General features: G+C 45.8%; 1 long non-coding RNA gene across 15 annotated transcripts in view; it reads left to right on the forward strand.

The window, feature by feature from the left end:
• Positions 1 to 19301, forward strand: part of LOC149429009 (uncharacterized) — a 645951-nt gene that overhangs the window by 371402 nt on the left and 255248 nt on the right. For 14 of the 15 annotated variants that reach the window (XR_016310627.1, XR_016310628.1, XR_016310634.1 and 11 more), the window contains one exon: positions 8598 to 8740. This is a non-coding gene — a long non-coding RNA (uncharacterized LOC149429009). Of the gene's footprint in view, positions 1 to 4277; positions 4388 to 8597; positions 8741 to 19301 lie in introns of those variants that run through there. The other variant, XR_016310641.1, reaches the window with a different exon arrangement.

A 19301-nucleotide genomic window follows, 5' to 3' on the forward strand; every position in this document is an offset into this window, starting at 1 on the left:
CCCTTGTAGGAATATAGTACTGTGGTCACTCCCAGTGACATCTAAAATAGCGTTTGTTACACCACATCATAGGTGTACTGCCTGTGTGGATCCTAATAGGGTGCACCAAGATGGCACCCACGCTGGATATGACGTCACTGCGCGGTCCGTTTAGGCCCCTCCCACTGGCGTATCTATGCGTTACGTCACGATTGGTGCACGTGATTTCCTCAGGATATCCTGAGGAAGTCACGTGCACCAATCGTGACGTAACGCGTAGATACACCAGTGGGAGGGGCCTAAACGGACCGCGCAGTGACGTCATATCCAGCGTGGGTGCCATCTTGGTGCACCCTATTAGGATCCACACAGGCAGTACACCTATGGTGTGGTGTAACAAACGCTGATGAATAGCTGCATAAGTGTGAGTAGACAACTGTAGTGTGGCTTTTAATAAAGTAAACGGTTTTACACTATGTTGGATCTTTTGGCTTTACTGGGGATTGTTATGGAGAGGCACCTGTCCTAGTACCGGGAGGTATTAACTGGACACAAAACCTACCAGAGGAGGAGAGTCCCACCACTACTGCTGAGGAGGATTCCATGGTTTTGGAGGAACATAAAGAGGCACTTTTAGCTCATTGGTCCTGAGGGGCCTGGGCAGGAAGGTGAGGGGGCACCCCTGTCACTGTGGATTCACACTCAGTTTGGAGCACCTGCATGAAGAGTTGTTGTGTTTCACTTATTAGGACACTCAAGGACATAGTATTTTAGATGTCACTGGGAGTGACCACAGTACTATATTCTTACAAGGGATAAGATATATTGGATTAGCATATAATATATGTTCATTTGTATAGGAATTTGTAGCGCTGCACTGTTTTATGTTTTCTATTTTTTAACCTCCTGATCCCCTACAATCTGGCTTCCGTCCTCTACACTCCACTGAAACCGCCCTACTCAAACTCACCAACGACCTGCTAACCGCTAAAGCCAATGGCCACTACTCAGTGCTACAACTCCTCAACCTCTCCGCGGCTTTCAACATGGTCGACCACCCCCTCATCCTCAAAAGACTATACTCTTTCGGCCTCAGAGACTCCGCTATCTCCTGGCTCTCTTCCTATCTATCACAACGCTCCTTCAGCGTTACCTATAACGCTGCCACCTCCCCCTCACTCCCCCTCTCTGTTGGGGTCCCCCAAGGTTCTGTCCTCGGGCCCCTTCTCTTCTCCATCTACACCTCCTCCCTTGGTCACCTGATAAACTCCCATGGCTTCCACTACCATCTCTATGCCGATGACACTCAAATCTATCTCTCTACCCCTCGCCTCATCCCTTCAGTCTCCGCCCGAATCACTAGCCTTCTGAACGACATTTCAGATTGGATGTCACTTCACTTCCTCAAAGTAAACCTTGCCAAAACCGAGCTCCTTGTTTTCCCCCCAGCCCGCGCCCCCCCCCCCCCCGACCTTTCCATCACGACCAACAACACCACCATCAGCCCCACCCCGCAAGCCAGAGTACTTGGTGTCATTCTAGACTCCAATCTGTCTTTCCAGCCCCAGATCCAATCGCTGACAAATTCATGCAGACTCCACCTCCACAACATCTCCAAAATACGCACATTCCTAACTCCAGAAACTACAAAGCAACGCGTTCACTCCCTTATCATATAACGACTTGACTACTGTAACTCCCTCCTTGTCGGCTTACCCCAACACAGGCTAACCCTGCTTCAGTCTACTCTGAATTCTGCGGCCAGACTCATCCACCTTACTAACTGCTCCGTATCTGCCACCCCCCTCTGCCAATCCCTCAACTGGCTTCCGATTGCCCAACGCATAACACTCAAAATACTAACATTGATGTACAAAGCTGTTCATAACACTGCCCCAAACTACATCACCGACCTGATATCCATCTACCACCCAAATCGCACTCTCCGCTCCTCACAAGACCTCCTACTCTCTAGTTCCCTGGTCTCCTCCTCCCATGCCCGCCTCCAGGGCTTCTCCCATCCTCTGGAACTCACTACCCCAATCCATCAGACTGTCACCTACCCTCCTCACCTTTAGGCGCACCCTGAAAACCCATCTCTTCAGAGAAGCCTACCCCGCCCTCACCTAACTGCTGATCTCCTCCGCTCCCCCCACCACTCCATCCCCCACTGCTATTTCCTCCTGTACCACTCTCCCCTCCCTCCTAGATTGTAAGCTCCAAGGAGCAGGGCCCTCGAACCCCTCATGTATTTTATTGTATTGTTACTGTATTGTCTCATGTATTGTCTCCCATTGTAATGTACAGCGCTGAGCAAACTGTTGGCGCTATATAAATACAGTATAATAATAATATTTAGACTACTACAATAAAGAACATATTTTAAAATATATAATACTAATAATAATATTCAACAACTATATTTTTTTTTGTTTTTTTTTTGTTTTTTTTTTTAATTTTTTTGTTTTTTGGGTTTTTTTTTTAAAGCATTAAATACTATAACTTCTACAAGACAGGAAAACTCTTAAAATATATAATACAATAAATACATCTAAGCTGATAATATTAATAATAGATCTCTATAATACCATTCTCCTCATCGATCACGTAGTCGATTCCATTGTCATCTAGAAACTCTCTCATACGGTTGAAATCCTGGTTCCCTCGCACGATAGGAATGTTCGCCCGGCACATGGGACAGGTAGCACTCTGTTCAACCCATTGTTGGAGGCAGCGGTTGTGGAATTGGTGATCGCAGGGTAGGGTAGTATTGGCGTCTCCATCTTCACAATCTGCTAAACAAATGGTACAGATTACCTGCTCCTCGCCGCGAGGCTCCATGGCCGGTGCTCCCTGTGGCTCCATGGCTGGTGCACCCTGTGGCTCCATGGCTGGTGCACCCTGTGGCTCCATGGCTGGTGCACCCTGTGGCTCCATGGCCAGAGCTCCCTGTGGCTCCATGGCCAGAGCTCCCTGTGGCTCCATGGCCAGAGCTCCCTGTGGCTCCATGGCCGGTGCTCCCTGTGGCTCTGGGTGGTGCTCAGCAGCCCTGTTGCGGTCTCTTGGAGATCGGCTTCGGCTGATGGCGGCGTCCTCCCTTCTCTGCCGATGTTGCGCTCTGGACCTCGTCCGATGAGCTATGGGAGACTCTCCGCCCTCCTGACGTGATGGCCTTCCACGAGATGGACGTCGTGAAGATCTCGGCATCCTGGTAGTAATTGATGCCGGAGTACCTGAAAACAGCTTAAATATATCTAATATTAAGTAGAAAAGGTACAATTTCTGGGGAAATTGTGTTCTTGCCTGCAGCAGTAGTCTACAAGTGCAGTGGGCGGAGTAGCATTTGTCACTCTGCTGGCTGCTCACACACCTGGGTTCCTATGGCAACTCACTCTACAGCAAGGGCAGAGGAGTGGGCGGAGCCTCTGTTGACACAGCTGGGTTGCTATGGCAACTCACTCTGAGAGGCATTTTTATATACACACTGCTCCAACTTGCCAACTTCACTGGCGATTGCCATCTTCAAACACTTGTAGTTTTAAAAGTATAAATGCTACCGTGAAAAGGGTTATATTGTTAGAATCACAAGAACCAGACCTAAATTTTGATGTATAGTATGTGTCTGAAATATTAAAAATGAATGCACAGTCGCAGTTTAAAAATGTCCCTTAAAATTTCAGGTGACTGTGAGTGAAGTTTCAATGAAAGTCAATGGGAGGGGTGAGTTGCAAACAAATGGTCATATTGTGAAAACTATCAGGACTATGGCTTAGCCGTGAACATTTTTAGTGACAGCAGGGTTAGCTGAACGTTTTGATATAAGATATGTGTAGGTGGGCTTGAAAATGACATAGTGATGGCAGTTTACAAATCATGTTCTGATTTTTCCTTCCACACTGTAGCTTTGTCATTTCTCACTCTAGTTGCACCATTCATTCCTATGGGAAAATTTCACCACAAAAACCGCGATATTTCGTGAACGATTCGGCGAAACGTTCCACAAAGTAATAGCAATCCGATCGGGAACAATCCGCACGTTTTGATATATTACTTGTCTTTGTAGTGTAAAAACTGTGGGAGGAGTTAGCGTGGCAAATTTGGCTATAAGAATAAGAATATATTTGTGAGATAACAATAAGTGATCTTTGCAAGAACACTGAATTACACAGGATTGGGGCCATTCAATGGTTATTATTGAGTTCTGCCACAAGATGGCATTCTCAGGTGTAATACCGCTCCTCGCCATAGATGTCTCCCTTCCCAGTCGGCTCTATACAGAGAAAACGGCGGCCATCTTTAGCTATGTAAAGTCTATGGGAGGCGGAGGAGAGGAGCAGCTGAGAGGGGAACAGGAAAGGAACGGCCGGGGTGGGGATGATGGCCTCCCGGGGGGAGCTGAGCTGAGCAGGTGAGGAGGACAGAGGGCAGGAGAGCTGGGTAGGTGGATGGAGGAGGCCGGGGGGCTTTGTGGAGAAGGCTGGGGGGATTGTCTGTATAAAAAGGCTGATAGGAGGTCATGTCTGGAGAAGGTGGGGGAATAAGAGGCACAGATATAGCTGGGGCTCCCCAACCTGCCCCCCAGCGTCCCCCCCACCTGCCTCCTCAGCATCTCCCCAATTTCCCCCTCAGCGTTATCCCCCCCGCCCCATTCAGCTTTATCCCCCCCACACCCTCAGCTTTATCCCCCCCCAGCTTTATCCCCCCACACCCTCAGCTTTATCCCCCCCCCCTCCACACCCTCTGGGTTATCCCCCCCTCCGCCCACTTAGCTTTATCCCCCCCTCCGCCCACTTAGCGTTCTTCCCCCCTGCCCCCTTAGCGTTTCCCCCCCCCCACCTTTTCCCCCAGTTTCCCCCCCCCCAGCCCAGTGTTTCCCTCCACCTGCCTCCCCCAGTTTTCCCCCAGAACACTGGGGAGGCAGACTGTGGCTGACCCCCCCCAGGCCTGCACAGGGTACAGCTCACTGAAATCAAAATAAAAGAAAAACAAAACTGTGTGACTGGCCCCCAAGTTGTGGCCAACAATGCCCTGAGTGTCCGAGTTCTCCAGTCCTCCCACTTCTTCCACAAGTCTTTCAGTGCCGCATTCCTGGGCCGTCCTGGTGTCATCCGGCCCTCAGAGTGTAACCAGTCCTCACCCAGGGTGCGTTTTTTTAGGTCATGTGGCAGAAATGTGCTGGTTGTTAAGAAGTGGCCGCCCACCGGCATCCTTCACAGCCAATCAATAGCTGCTAGTTAAAGGATAAGTTCACTTTTTATGAATAAAAGCACTTTTTTTTTTAAATTTTCTGGTGGAAAAAAAATGTGCACTTATTTATTTGTTTCAGGAGCCTGTAAAGCTTTGTACCAGCAATCAGCAGATGGCTGATTGCTGGTACTCAGCAATCACAGAGATCACCAGATGCGCGCTGCTGGGGGCACGCGGGAGGGCGCGTTCTAGGAGGATGTCGTATGACGCCCTCCCAGAACTGGACAACTGCGCTGTAGCCTTTATTCGGCTATAGGCTGGTTGTCAAATGGTTAAGAAGCCAGTACCTGATGACGTCCTTAACAACCAGCTATTCACCAATATGCTTTGCAATGCAACACATTTAACACACACCACAAAACGCACAGCAACCGTGGTATAAACGTGTGAAATATGCATATGTGTTTTTGCCGCAAGTCAGCGTGAAAGTAGCCTAAGTGATGACACAGCCCCTGTGATGTTGCTTGTCACATGGTGTTTCGGGAAGTAAACAGAGGAAGGCTTGTGAGAGTGAGAACCAATACTATAGATCTGTGATCATGTCATTAGAGCAAAGGTGTCTTCACATCGCAGCATTTTAGGATACTGAGAATATTCGTTAGAATGCACACGTGCCAGAGGTGTCCCCAGGAAGGTAAACATCAGTATTGTATTAACCGCTTCCCGTCCACCCTATAGCAGAAGTACTGCTACAAGGCGGCACGGGTGCACAAAATCACGTGTATATACCTGATTTTGCATTTCCAGGTAGGGGGCGCCCATGTGCCCTACCCGCGTCACCATTCGCGGCTGCAGCTATCAGTCACCGGGTCCCAGTCGGTGTTTACTCACCGGCACACGGTGATTGCCGAACATCTCCGACAGTGAAGGGGGGGGGGGGGGGAATGGTTTGTAAACAAAACAGTTCTCTCCCCTGTCAGCTCCTGCCCACTGCTTTGCATGGCTGTGCAGAGCACTAACACACAGCCCCATAGTAACACAGAACACAGGTTAACCCTTTAATTGCCCCACATGTTAACCCCTTCCTCCCAGCTGCCATTAGTACAGTGTCAGTGGTTTTTATTAGCACTGATCACTGTATTGGTGTTCTTAGGGATGTCAGTGAAAACAGGTCAGTTCCACCCAGTGTCAGAATGCCCACTGCAGTCCCGCTATAAGTTACTGATCGCCGTCATTACTAGTAAAAAACAAAAAAAAAAAACCCAGTATATATACCGCCATTTGTAAACACTATAAATTTCACGTAAGCCAATTAATTTACACATATTGGGATTTTTTTATAGCAAAGACATGGAGCAGAACACATTTTGGCTTAAATTTGTGATGAAATGTGATTTTTAAAAAATTTTTACTGGACATGTCTAAATGTCTAATAGCAAAAAGTCAAAAATATTGGTTTTTTTTTTCAAAATCGTCACTTTTTTTTTTTTTATTGTGCAAAAAATAAAAATGCATAGGCAATCAAATACCACCGTATCATTGACCAGCCGTAATGCAAAACAATGGCCTGCTCAGGAAGGGGGTTAAATCCTCTGGAGGGCAAGTGGTTAAAGGTTAATTCACCTTTTGTAACATGTTACCCCCATATTCAGAGTGTAACATGTTATGAAAGCACTGGCCCCCGCTCCCTGCAGATCACCAGCTTTGTCAGCTAGTGAGCGATCTTCTCCCCGATAGCTGTCAAATGTTTAAAAAATGTGGCCGTGCGGGGCTCCATTTGCCTGGTCACATCACTCCTCTGTGAATGAGAAACTACTAGTCCCGACAGACTTAGCGGCTGTCAGTTTGTAGTTCTCAATGAACTACCACGGCACTGTGGAGCACTGGGATAGTTCATTCAGTCTTTCTGTCAGTATATCTGCTTGCTTGTACATCCTGTATGGGGTGAGCAGATGTACTGACAGATCTGCAGGAGACCTGCATGGCATCAGTGATCTGCCTATCGCTGGTGCAATGCTTTCCAGGCTTCGGCAGCAAAAAATAATGCACATTTTTTTACCTGCATATAAAATGTGCATTTTTTTTTTTTTTTTATCAAAAGGTGAACTTACCCGTGAACTAAAGGGCTTTGGAAGGTGAGAATACCGGCAGCAAGTATTATGGAGTATTTTAATTCTTGGGATTAGAAAGCCTTAATGTATAACTAAAGGAAAAACTTTTTTTTTTTTTTTTTGGGGGGTAGAGAGGAGAGGGATTAGAACACCTGTCAGGTTTTTATTGCTGTCTTTGTCCCTGAGAGATCCCCCCTCTCTATGTGTCCTGTTTGCCATTATCATCGAAGGTAAATGTAAAAGAAAATCCCAAATTTTGTGTTGTCCCCAGAAAAGTAATAGAGGGGAAATCTTCCAATGAGGGACCCCAAAGTATTCCCTTAATTTTCAGGGATTTTTTTGACTTCCTGTTTTGGCTATGGGACAGGAAGTGAAGGTAAATCTCCCCAATGGGACACAGATGGCAAAAAATAAAACTGACGGGGGTTATAAATGTCCAAAATGAAAAAGAAATGTTGCCTATAGTTCTACTTTATACCCCTATTAAAACATTGAACTCTTTCTTAGCAGGATCAGTGATGTTCTCGCCTATGCCGTCCCTTCACCCACTTGTCTCCCCCCCCCCCCCTTGAGCTGACATCTTAATTGTGGTCACCCAGCTGTGACACCTTTTGGCTTCACAGCTGGGTGCCCACTGCACGAGGTGTACTGCACCTCCCGAATGGTCCGGCAGTCTTCTTGGACCTGTAAAGTGTCCTAGAAGACTGTGGGGGGAAGGAGGAGGGCATGCTAGAACCAGGGACCCGCTCCCCCCCCCCCCAAAAAAAGTGTAAAATGTGGCAGTGGAGGGGGTAGGAGGCAGACAAACAGAGCTGCCCCTTTTGGTGGAGCTCCCTTTAATATATCTATAAATTATTTTTTTTTAAATGCAAACAGTAACTGAAATTTGATTTATTATCAGCTTCTTGAAGTCAGCAGAGATCAGACTAAGGGGGGGGGGGTGCTGCAGCAGTGCAAGGGACCAGTTGATTGTGCTCATGTGCTGATAGGAGGAGAAGGGGAAGTGACAGAAAGATTCGGCTTTCTGCTTCTCTCTTTACTGTTCAGTCATAGGCTAGGGGAAAGGCAAGACCTGTAAGTGTTAGTTATCTGCAGCAGAGAAAAATGGGGTTCCTGCTCTGACAAACAGTACTGTGCTGTGTGGCAGAGCTGTGTAGATTTCAGGACTGGAGGGATAGAAATATAAGTCCTTTGTCAGATAAGACCTGTATAAATATTTCAGCCATATGTTTGAGGTTAATATTATATAAAGGCTGGTATGTGTGAAATGTATTTATATATTTTGTTGTTTCTTTTTGTGTATTTTTCTCCTGGTTTAAGGTTTCTGCTGGTTTCTCCTTGATCAGTGATGGTCCAGTGAGCTAAGCAGTGTGTGAGATGATTAAGTAAGAAGTTGGGACCATGGGGCAGAAGAAAAAGCCATTTCTCAGGTTACTGGATTACCTGGTGATCATAGGCGCAAGGTAAGCCATGGTTCCTTTTCATGTTTTATCACTAGAGTACTACAGCAGGCATCACTCGGGCAGTTTAGTTCTATAACCAAAACACACATACATTGTCAGCAGCAATCCACTGCCTATCCAGAGCTCCTTTTTATTCTTAGTAATTTCAGATCATACACTAGAAGGATAGATGACATTTTAGCAAAAATCAATATTCCATCTCTCTGTTCTCTCCTTTGTCTTTGGCTCAGAGACAGCAGTGGGAGCCATTGGCCAGTGAGGAGGAAGCCGGGCCAGGCTGTGCTTTGTGAGTCAATAGACACTCAGAGCTGGCTCTGCAGTGAACCTGCACGAGTGCTCCCATAGCCAGTGGCTTGCTATGAGGACACTTGGCAAAGGGGGAGGAGCCAGGGACCCGAGGGGAGCACAGAGCAGGTAAGTATGACATGTTTATTATTTTAAAGAAAATAAAATGGGTTTAGAATCACTTTAAGTTGCTGTTTTGAGACAATTACAGGGGATTGCCATATCTGTTTTCCTTTTGAAAATGTAAAAGTCAACACATTCTTCAATTTAAATCAGCTAAATACATTTTGGATGCTTCAAAACAAAAGTATTGTAACAAAAAAAAAATATTTTGTCTAGTGGTACATAGAAATGAAAATTCTGGTGCCGAAAATGAAAATTCAAAATGCACTTAGCCGAGAACCGAAATGCACAATTTTTAAACATGAATATATATTTTTTTGAAAAAAATACACTTTGATTAGAAAAAAAACAACAATATATACCTCAATTTTTTTGTAAAATATGAAAGAGAATTTTACGGCGAGTAAATAGATGCCCAACATGTCATGCTTTAAAATTGTGCACGCTCTTGGAATGGTGTGAAACTGCGGTACTTAAAAAATCTCCATGGGTGATGCTGTAAAAATTTCTACAGGTTAGCAGTGTAAAGTTACAGAGGAGGTCTAGTGCAATAATTATTGTTCTTGCTCTGATGTTCGTGGCGATACCCTCACACGTGGTTTGAATATTGTTTACATATGTGGACATGGCCTACATATGCGTTCACCACTACGTGGGGTGACAGGGACACTTTCAACTTTTTTTTAATTTATTTATTTTTGTTTTGTTTTTTGCACTGTCCCTTTAAAAAAATTGTTATCACTTTTATTCTTATCACAAGAAATGCATGCATCCCCTGTGATAGAAATAATTAGTGACAGGTCCTCTTTATGGAGAGATATGGGGTCAATAAGACCCAACATCTCTCCTTTACAATGTAAAGAATTGGATCAAAAAAAAACCCATTGATCTAGTGCTTTAAAAAAAAAAAATGTCCGTAACCGGAAGTGACATCGCTCCGGTCCTCCAAGGGCATAGAGATGAGTGGAGGCCATCTTTCCTTCACTCATCTCTATGCCCAGCGCCGGGATCGATGGTTTCTCAGGTGAGGCTGAGAACTCCCGAGTGGCGGCAGCGAGGGGCGGGGTTTTTTTGGCACCCGTATCGGTGCTTTTTTTCATTTCGGCCGACGGCCGAAAGGGGTGTTTTTGGCAGAAACGCTTCGGGCCACTGAAATTTCGGTGCATCCCTAGTTTGGTCCACTACCTGCAATGCTGCTGAGAAGGACCCTTTCTCGCTGTGTGGAGGCAACGGTTGCCTTTCAGAGATCTGATACACCCACTGCTGAGTCAGAGACAGAACTCTCCAATCTGCAAGGTGCATGAGTGTCGCTGATCCCAAAGCTATAGGTCTGTCCTCTGCAGAACAACTGCTGCTTCCACAGAAAGAGCAAGGGTCCTTCACTGCAAAATGCTGTCAGGGGAAAAAAAGCTCAGTTCACGGGAAAGAAAGTACGTAAATTTCATTTGGGTTCAGCGTTGCATGACCACGAAATTGTCAGTTAAAGTAACGCAGCGCTGTAATGCAAAGAATGGGCTGGTAAGGAAGGGGGGGGGGGTAAATCCTCAGTAGGGCAAGGGGTTAAATATGTGTTAACCTCAACACAGTGTACCATAAATAATCAAATGCAAACTGCTCATATTACAACATTGTGTATACATTCGATAAACATAAAGTAAACCAAAGAATATGTAAGTTAAAAGTTCAAAAAGATAATACGAAGGTGTGAAAAGGGCCAGTGGTTTGGTACTTGTAATAACATGCTCCACTTAACAGTACTGTTGGTGCCCCACATGGACCAACACTCACCCTATGTAGGTGACCAATTATCTCTAGTATGGTCAACAGCACTTGTGGTGTATTCCCCTGTACAATCATCACAGTTTTGTTTATCCGGGTAGTATGCAGCACACCAGATGAATTCACTCATAGAAAGGATTCCCCCTCTATTTTTACTACATTCTCTCGGGCCCTTAGTAATGTGGGGTCCTTCAGTTGTTCAGTGGCAAAATTTTCCCTGTGTACTTCTAAGTCAAACACTAGGGGTTGTAGGCTCCTCCCTAGGCTCTGTTTTCCCTGCTAATACTGGCAAGGGAAACACAGGCTCAATCCTCACCCTCAGAGGATTCCCTAGGATAACCTTCAGGCTCTGAAGGACCATTTAATGGGAAATCTGGGCCATTCTAGAGCTCCCAGAATTTTGGGAAATCCCTCCCCACAATGGCGTCATGTGGCAGTTGGGGAACCAGATCCACCTGATGACACAGGTTACCGAGGGAGGTCTCAAAGGACACTGTTGCCACTGGATACTCTCTCGTGTCCCCATGAACACAAATGACTGCCAATTTTCTAGGGTGCAAGGTTTTTCCCGTTACCAATTCAGTTTTTTCCAAAGTAACCAGGCTACCTGAATCCAACAATGCAACAACATTTTTACCATCAATACCCATTTTGCATAAAGGTTTCTCATTTCCCTTTTCAGCAGTGCAAGTAACAGTTGCAAATGGGGACTGCTGTCTCTCAGTAAGAAAGTCACAGTGCATTGGTTCATCCGTACTTGGGCAATCTGCTGCTACATGTCCCTTTTCCCGGCAGCGGTAACAGATTATCCTTCTGCTCACCTCTGGCGGGTTTGGCTTTCCAGGCCGCTCACGCCAGATATTGGAAACAGTCCCAAAAGTACCTTTCGTTCCCCCTTTTCCAATCTCTCCACCCCCATCCCTTGGTGCAATGTTACCCATTGCTGGGGATGGTCTGGTCTTGGGGTGGAAAGTCGGTGATTCCTTGAGGGAAGACGTAAGATTTTCAGTCGCTAGATATCTCTCCACAAGGTCCAAAAGCTTGTCTGCTGTTTGTGGATCTCCATGACTCATCCATTTCTGCAAGGTAGTAGGGAGAGACCTCAGAAATTTGTCCATCACCACCCTTTCCACAATCTTTGGTCCAGACAGTGTATCTGGCTGCAGCCATTTCCTGGTCAAATGAATAAGGTCATACATTTGGGATCGGGGTGGTTTTCCCAGTCGATAACTCCAGTTGTGTACCCGATGAGCCCGGACAGCCAGGGTTACGCCCAGCCGCGCCAAAATTTCCATTTTTAAACGATCCTAGTTCTTGGCTTCCTCAGGCTCAAGGTCAAAATAAGCCTTTTGGGACTCGCCAGATAGTGGGGTGGCCACTAGTCCAGCCCACTGCTCTTTAGGTCAACTTTCTTTTTCAGCTGCCCTCTCAAAAGTGGTCAGAAACATCTCAGGGTCCTCATCTGCAGACATCTTTGGCAGCAGGTGACTTACACGGAAAGATGGTATGGTAGTAAAATCACTCCCAGCCTCAGTCTGCTCACTCTGCTGAAGCTGTTTCATGATGGCTGCAATTTGCTGTTGGTGTATCTGTTCCTGCCATTCCAACGATTCCCTAAGGCGTGCCTACGCCTGTTCCGGGGCTTGCTGCTGGGCTGCAAGGCTTTGTTGCAAAACCTGCTGCTGGGCTGCAAGGCTCTGTTGCAAAACCTGCTGCTGGGCTGCAAGGCTCTGTTGCAAAACCTGCTGCTGGACTGCAAGGCTCTGTTGCAAACTTGCATTTGTTTTCTGCTGACTTGCATTTGCCAAAGCAAGCTGTCTCAGTATCTCTTCCATGCTGGCCTTGCTTCACCTGCCCGCATCCTCCACCATATGTGAGGGATTAACCCAGTAGCGGGTTGTGCTTGGCCCCCTGGATGGGTCAGAACACCGTGAAAGAGGCTCAGCACGACAGCAGGATCTTGGTGAAAAGTTTGTGCTTTATTTACAAGTCGGGTGAACACACGGTGCAAATAGTCAAAACAGCAAAAAAATACAAACAGAAAATAAAACCTTGCCCTGCTGGGCATCTAACTACAAACACAGGTTTCCTATCTAGCTGTCTGAATACAGCCTATTGCTGCTTAGACACAGAGTGTTCACACAGTCTAAGATCACACAGATTATCTCTCACCACAGGATGGTTTGGTTGCTCCCCAGTCTGTCCTGCACAGCAAACTGGTTCCAGGTTGGAGCATCCTCTCTAAGCAGCCTGGGCGTTTTATAGAGCCCAGAGCCCTCAACTCGCTACAGCTGAGCTAATGAAATCATCAGTGACCTAAAACGGCTCACTACACAGCACAACAGGAGAAACAGTCCGTGTATAACATGAACCTGGGGCAAATATACCTTCCATCCTGGACACATCCCTTAGTTCTTCCTGCCTTCTTGTCACAGCACCCTTTGAAATTATGGACAATCCTGAGGCACCCTATTCTGAAATGTATAAAAGTATTCTAATAGTTTTATATAACGCAGCAACATCCGCATACATAGGACGCCCAACATTAGAGGTGATTTGTTTTTCCAAAGTAAATACACTTTTGCACACTGGTACTGACTAGTATTCCAATGTTTCTCTTCTCCCTCAGTTTTTCTCTATCACTGAGATGTGACCCCCAGCACAGACCGAGAGGGGCGGGAGAGGGTCAAACCAAGATACTGTGCAGGCAACCAACATCCTCCTTATCAACTGATGATGTCATTGGTTGTCAGGCACTGGTGGCTAAAAGGTCCTAATGGTGCACAATGAAAACCTGTGGCTTTGTGTTACTAAAAGGCAGGCTTGTTCCACCCGCTGGCTTGTGTACAAGTTTTGGGCAATTTTTAGACCTTTTTCCAAGGCACCCCTGAAGAAACCTCAAGGCACCCTGGTTGAGAAAGGCTGGTCTAGTGCGTTAGTGTACAGTGCATTGCAGTGTCCAGTGTGCCAGTGTACAGTGCATTGCGGTGTCCAGTACATCACACAGTACGCTGCATTGCGGTGTCCAGTGTACAGTGCATTGCGGTGTCCAGTACGTCACACAGTACAGTGCATTGCGGTGCCCGTTGCGTTAGTGTACAGTGCATGGCGGTGTCCAGTGCATCACAGTGTACAGTGCATGGCGGTGTCCAGTGCATCACAGTGTACAGTTAATGGCGGTGTCCAGTGCATCACAGTGTACAGTTAATGGCGGTGTCCAGTGCATCACAGTGTACAGTTAATGGCGGTGTCCAGTGCATCACAGTGTACTGTGCATTGTGGTGTCCAGTGCGTTAGAGTACAGTGTATTTTAAATATTGTATTGTTTTTTTCCAGTTTTTTTCCACTACAAATAAGATGTGTGTGGTGCGCATATGAATTTGTTCTTTTTTTTTTTTCTTCTTCAAACTAGAGTCCGGCCCCCCAACAGTGTGAAGGTCTGTGAACTGGCCCCCTGTTTAAATAGTTTGAGGACCCCTGGTATAACCTGTAGGTCATAAAGCTACACATAAACCTATATTTGTTTTCTTTATTCTTCAATAGTCACAAAGGATATAAGTTCACTTTGTGTGCACCAAATGTCTTTGCAAACTTGGTTATTACCTTGCAAAAGTAGCAGTCCCATCGCTAGGCTGTGTGGAGTCTAGAGCTGTGAGAGGTACCCAGAAGGCCTCTCCCACTAAAGATTTTACAGAAAGCTGCTGTACAGAGATAACATTTCACACTGGATTGCTGCACAGATGTGGCAGAGATACACAAAGCACACAAAGATTGAAGGAAGAATACACACGCCTCTGGTAATTAGACAAGATTTGGTTATTCCAGGGTTTAGCTTTCAGATTTTTTTTCTGTATCTTGTTTAGGAGACTTTTACTTTCTTTTTCAGCGAAAGGTGCCTGCTCCGCAGGGGCTGCAGACTTTTAATTTTTTGGGATATTTAGGGTTATTGTTAGAAATAAGAGCACAGTTAGCCATAATGATATGACTGCGGTTCTTACATTTCCATATTGTATGAAAGACACACAAAGAAGGTAACTTGGACTGCAAGTCCACTTATAAACACCAATTAACCACTTCCTTACCGCCCTATAGCAGAAATGCTGCCAAAGGGCAGCACGGGTGCACAAAATCACGTATGTACACGTGATTTTGCATTTCCAAGTAGGGGGTGCGCGCAGGCCGCGTTCATGCCCTACCCACGCCGCCATTCGCGGCCACGGCTGTCAATCAGCAGGCCCAGGCCGATGATTACCTGCCAGCACCCGGTGATTACCGACAATCACTGACGGGGAGGAGGGCTACTTTGTTTACTAACAGTCGTCCTCCCCGTCGGCTCGGGCACACTGCTCCGGGTGTAAGCACGCCCCCATAGTAAAACAGCGCACAGTTAACCCTTTGATCACCCCTTATGTTAACCCTTTTTTGCCCAGTGCCATTAGTACAGTGTCAGTGCTTTTTTTTTTTTTTTAGCACTGATCACTCTATTGGTGTCACTGGGGATATCAGTGACACCAAGTCAGTTCCTCCCAGTGTCAGAATGCCCACCACAGTCCCGCTATAAGTCGCTGATCGCCGTCATTATTTATAGAAAAAAGAAAATAAATTCCAGTATCTATACCGCCATTTCTAGACGCTATAACTTTCACGTAAACCAATTAATTTACTCTTATTGGGATTTTATTTTAGCAAAGACATGGAGCAGAATACATTTTGGACTAAATTTATGACCAAATTTTACTTTTTAATTTTTTTTTTTTTTTTACTGGACATGTTTAATCGCTTCCGCGCCACCCTATAGTAGAAATACAGGGCGGCACGGGTGCATAAAATCACATATATGTATGTGATTTGCACTCCCACGGTTTTCGTGCCCCTCCCAGATAGCGTCAGATTTCCTGACAGTACACCAGTAATCCCATTTAACCCCTTGTTTGCCAGGAGCACACTCACATACACTATAAACCTCCATTGCTAGTATAGTCTTTGAATGGATCAATATCTTTGATCAGATCAGCACTATACCAGTGTTCACATTAGTATAGCGTCCCCAAAAACGCAGTATTAGCGGGATCAGCCCCGATACCTGCCAGCACCTGCGTTTGGCCCCTACGCTTACCGCCCCCTTCTCCCCCAGCAAGTGCAGTGTCAGTAGGTCACTGTCACTTGATACATTGCACACAAAACCGCAGTGTTTGTAGAATCAGGCCTGATCTCTGTTAGCACTTGCTGGTACATTTTTTTGTAGTGGTTCAAGCAGTCCCTGACAGCTAGGTGCTCCTTTTACCGTGGGGCGCACTAGGTACCTATAAATGTAGTGGCCAAAATGCCAATGGAAAGGTACTCTAGTGAAGAGGCCTACAGGATTCTGAGTATGTCAGGTGAGAACGAAGGGGAAGACTCCCTGACACAATCAGCCTCAAAATACGAACCTATAGACAACAGCTGCATCCTGACAGATAGCTCAGATGATGGAGAAGAGGTCTCTGCTAAGATCAGGCGTACCCAACCCCAATCCCAGGTTGCTGAGATGTTACAATTGCATGATGACTCTCATATGCAGCAGAGTGCCAGTACTAGTGCCACTCTACCTTTTGGTGAACTGGCGAGCACCAGCAGCCTAGTACATCCTGGTCTTTCACATACTAGCACTGCAGTATCACTTGGTGATGTGGCAAGTCCCACAAGTGTAGTACAAGCTGGTGCTGCAGGCATCATCCTGGTATAATGTTTTTCAGCCAGTGATCAGCTTTCATGTAAAAGCAATCCTAGTGGCTAATTAGCTGCAAGATTGCTTTTACAAGCAGCGAGAGACGATGCCCCCCTCCCCCGCTGCCTTCCACGGCCTTCTCGGGGGAACCTGAGAATGCAGCGGGTGTTTCTGCCAGCTGACCATAGAGCTGATTGGAGACCAGAATGGTGACAATCATCTCTATAGTCTAAGAAATCAGAAGCTACGAGCATTTCATCACTTCAGTTTCGCAGGATATAAACAGCGCCATTTGTAAATTGGGAAAGCATCTGATCACACCGATCTTGGTGAGATTAGATAATGTAAGAGTAGAGGAGATATCTAGAGTCTCATAGACCCCAGATTTCTCAAAAATGAATGTATGACAATATCCATTGAAGTTATAAGGGATATTTGCATTCCCTGTGATAGCATTAAAAGTGATCAAAAAAATGAAAAGGACAGTGTAAAAATAATGTAAAAAATCAAAATAACTTAAAAAATAAAGCACCCTCGCCCCCCCCCCCCCCACATTGATCCCGTGCCAGTATGTTAACATCGGTTGCACCATGCATGTGAGGTATCGTTGCAAAAGTCAGATTAAGGTCAGTAATTCTAGCACTAGACCTCTGTAAATCTAAAATGGTAGCTTGTAAAGGCTTTTAAAGCATTACCTATGGATATTAAAAATGTATGCAGTTTGTCGCCATTGCACAGGGCATGCGCAGTTTTAAAGCATGTCATGTTTGGTATCAATTTACTCGGCATACCATCATCTTTTATATTTTACCAAATAATTGGCCAATATATTGTGTTTTTGTGCATTAAAAGTAAAGAAAGTGTATTTTTAAAAAAACAAATCGCTGCTCGAGTACTATGTGCCATAAATTGCAGCACCCACCATTTTATTCACTAGCGTGTCTGCTTTAAAAAATATATGATGTTGGCGGGTTCAAAGTAATTTCCTAGAACAAAATACTGATTTTTTTTCATGTGAACAGAGAAGTGTCGGAAAAGGCTTAGTCTTCAGGTGGTTAGAAGAGTGAATGATGTGTGGCATAAACTTCTAATGCTGGGCATAAAATGCCCCCACCCCCAAAACGACCCCTTTTTGGAAAGTAGACACCCCAAACTATTTGCTCCCGTGTATGGGGATACCATATGTGAGAGACGTCTTGGCAGTCTAGCCAAGTACAGGACCCCAAAATCCAATATGCTCCTTCAGGCTTTTAAAGGGCTTTATTTCCTCATTACACTTCCTGACTACCTATCACAGTTTCGGAGACCCTGAAATGCCAAGATAGCACCAACCCCCCCAAATGATCCCTTTTTGGAAAGTAGACACCTCAAGGAATTTACAAGAGGCATGGTGAGTGCTTTGCAGATCTTGTTTGTTGCCACGCGTTTTTAGAAACTTTTTTTTTTTTATATTTCAAAACCTTGTGAGGAAAAAATGAGATCTGAAAAATACTCACCATGCCTCTTTCAAATTCCTTGAGGTGTCTAGTTTCCAAAAAGGGGTCATTTTGGGGGGGTTGGTGCTGTCCTGGCATGTCAGGGCCTCCAAAACTGTGCTAGGTAGTTAGGAGGTGAAATGAGGAAGTTACGCACCTTCAGGCTTTCAAAGTGGTCATTGGATTTCAGGCTCCTGTATGTGGCTAGGCTCCCAAAAAGTCTCACACATGATATAAAAAAGCACACAGGTGATCAAATACCACCGAAAGAAAGCTCTATTTGTGTGAAAAAGTACATAAATTTTGTTTATGCGGTCATGCAATGCTGCACCCAATTATCAGTTGAAATAGTGCAGCGCCGAATAGCAAAAAAAAGCCTGGTCAGGAAGGGAGGTAAATCCTCAGGAGGGCAAGTGGTCAACACATTTATATGCGCTCACAAGTGTAAAATAGGATGGCAGGAATATATCCGAGCAGGACCAGTCACAGGTGTCAGAGCTTCAGGTGATCAGGCTGGAGCTGCTGTGAAAAGGGCCATGCATAGGGATTTCTGGAGCCAGGATAGATGCCTCCGCATCAGATGGGGAGCCAAGACTGTTCCTGCTAGTTTTCCACTTGCAAGGAGTCACGAAAGGATTATGAGAAATTAGTTTTTAAGAGTAACACCTCGTCTTCATCATCCTCCAGGCAGCAGAGAGCAGGCAAGTTTCAACAGTTACCGGAATTGTCAGATTGGCCTGACATTGAAGCATAGAGGGCCATGACACTTGCTGTAGCCAGGTACACGTGCAACTACATACCTAAACATACTTTATTCTTTGTTAAATATGTTGTACGCTTTCAAATAGTTATTCGTGTAATTCTACACCTTGTGTTTTCTGTTTATCTCACCTTGTAATCAGGGGCGGACTGACAACTCATGGGGTCCCCGGGCAATAGGGGATCATGGGGCCCCTGTGTCTTTGCCCAAACTCAAAAAAGCCTATGAAAAAGGTACCACGGGCATCTCATGGGGCCCCCCTACTGACCCCGGGCCCTCGGGCAGTGCCCAAGTTTCCAAATGGTCAGTCCGCCCCTGCTTGTAATGATAGGCTGATCAGTTCTCCTGTGTCTATGTATTCATACACCTAACTTGTCCCTTAGGACAGGCAACTACTTGTTTTGGGTCACACAGGGTCCTGTGCATGGAAAT

This window comes from Staurois parvus, unplaced genomic scaffold (assembly GCF_062004578.1).
Source record: "Staurois parvus isolate SC_StPar_1 unplaced genomic scaffold, SC_StPar_1.0 ptg002864l, whole genome shotgun sequence".
NCBI classification, from domain to species: domain Eukaryota; kingdom Metazoa; phylum Chordata; class Amphibia; order Anura; family Ranidae; genus Staurois; species Staurois parvus.